The sequence below is a fragment of the Papaver somniferum genome, chromosome 5, assembly GCF_003573695.1.
Source record: "Papaver somniferum cultivar HN1 chromosome 5, ASM357369v1, whole genome shotgun sequence".
Classification (NCBI taxonomy): domain Eukaryota; kingdom Viridiplantae; phylum Streptophyta; class Magnoliopsida; order Ranunculales; family Papaveraceae; genus Papaver; species Papaver somniferum.
Window position 1 is genome coordinate 97,061,188 of NC_039362.1, and position 2,462 is coordinate 97,063,649.

General features: G+C 34.0%; 1 non-coding gene across 1 annotated transcript; it reads right to left on the minus strand.

Annotated features, from left to right (window-relative positions):
- Positions 1–1,922: 1,922 nt before the first annotated feature.
- On the minus strand, positions 1,923–2,013 carry LOC113284896. The gene has a single exon (XR_003328423.1). It is a non-coding gene; the product is annotated as a small nucleolar RNA R24 (small nucleolar RNA).
- Between the last annotated feature and the right edge of the window lie 449 nt (positions 2,014–2,462).

Below are 2,462 nucleotides of genomic sequence, written 5' to 3' on the forward strand. Positions count from 1 at the left end.
TAGTTTATAGTAATGAAAATTTGGATTAGTTTTGATTGCATTTGAAATCTAAAAGTGTTTAGTGGAAATTAGGAATTGAAAAATTGATTTTTTTCAAAAACTGTTTAGTGGAAATTGCATATTGAAAATAGATTTTCTCTTTCATATGTTGGATCCGTTGTGATGTCCCTGCTGATGAAATCTCTAATGCATTATTACACTGACCATGATCACCCAAGCAAGCAGTTTAGGCATTTCACGCATTGTATATGACGGTTTGCACTCCCCTGTTATGAACATCAAGTTATGAATAATTTGTTAACTCTCGTTCTTGTTAAATATAGTCGAGTAGTTGTTTTTATGATGACATCGCATGCCTTTTGAATGGTTGTAAACTGGTGGAGAGAAATATATCGAATTTTCAAACTCCTAAAAGAGTAACAGATGCATGTTCACTTGTACGTCACATGAAAAAAAATATACTTATTGTTTTTCCATTGTTCTTTTTTTTTTTTTTTTTTTTTTTTTTTTTTTTTTTTTTTTTTTTTTTTGGATAATTTTGATTTTTCACTTGCGTAGTTGGCCACGAAAATTGAATTTTTCACCATCGTTTCGGTTGATCTATTATCTTTTCACCTGTTAGTTTGTGATAATTGCTATTTTCAGAAGAAAAACCATTTTTGAATCACAATTGATTTCAACAAATGAAAATTGTAAATTGTAAAAACTTTCAATAAACCGAAAAGCTGAGGTTTTCACTATGGGAAAGTTAGGCTAAGGCCCGATCCATGGATTATCCATAATATCAAGCCCTTAATTAAAAGAAGTTGAAATTTAGGCCTCAAAATATTAAAAGACATTGATACCCTTATGCATATTGTCAAGCCCATAATTAAATAAAATTCAAATTTAGGCCCAAAATTATTAAAATAATGTGACGATGTTGTAACCACCTCCGACCACCACCGTTAAACCACCTCTGACCACCACCGCCAACCACCTCCGACCACCACCGCCGTCATACCACATGCGACCACCACCTCCAACCACCTTCGACCACCACTGCCAATAACCACCTCCGATCACCGCCAGCTACCGCCTCCAACCACCTTCGACCACCGTCGCCGCCACCCACCACCCGCCGCCACCCACCACCAACATATGGATGTGTATGCAGAAGTTACACATGCCATGGGCATGTGTATCCATAAGTTACACATTCATATTACATGTGTAATGCAAAGTTACACTTGTATATAAATGTGTACTCAGTATTACACATGTGTACGCAGAAGTTACACATGCGTATCGCATGCGTAATTAAAAGTTACACATGCATATGGATGTGTAATCATTAGTTATATGCATGTGTAATGATAAGTTACACATGCATATGCCATGTGTAGTCCACAATTACACATGCCATAGCAGTTACACATCAAAAGAAACATAAAAAAGTTACATGTATTAGCCTTAATAGTTATTTACAATAATTTCTCCATCTATCAATTATAGTAATCAGTTGTTATTGGTAACTATACATGAGTCAAAACACTTGATATGAAAAACAAAATTCTATAAATGAGCTACCACATCTTATAATAGAACTGTTCACATACATTCTTGCGTTCCTCGACACCAAAATGCTTGCGTATCTGCAACATTCGTACAACAAGAGCTTTAAAAGTGATACATACACTAAGAGAGGGTAACTGAGTATGAAAAAGATGGATAAAGTTAATTTTGCCAAGTGTGTCATGTAATCATAATAAACATGCCACAAAACTGGTGTATTTATAGCAAAATAACACACACAAGAAAATGAAGTTACCTGACGCTCAGCAATTTCCCCTCTAACCAGTGAAATTAACTCCAAAAAGAATTATGAATATTATCTTCAATATGAAAAAAGATTTTATCATACAGTCACATGCAAAACAAAAAAAGCTCTGAAGCCAAGCGTAAAAATATTATATAGAAAAACCTACTTCCTACATGGGATCTTCTTACATGTTAGCTGCTCATCACCGCTTTTAACAAACAATAAAGTATATATCGAAATGAAAAAACTACAACAGAGCCTACAAATCACTTTACGAAGGACATTTAAAACAATTAAAAGCTCATTGTTTAAAATAATTTGGAATTCAAGTACTCAATATGACATTCACAGATAACTAAATTGAATTTGAAACCTCTCGCAACCTAAGCCAAAATCATACCAATAAACCACATTCTACATGGAAGCCAATTACAATAACAGAAACCTCATAGAAGCCATCGATGAAATGAAACAAGTCGAACAAACAATAAAAGAACAGGATTCAAACTTCTTATGGTTATCATCCAAAACCGCAAATCAAACTGCAGATTCAATGGATTGGTTTCACATGAACAACATTCTTGGTTCAATTTGAATATGTCAATATATCTCATGATATCAATTTCCAAAGTTAGTCTATCAGTCAAGTCCAGTGAATTGC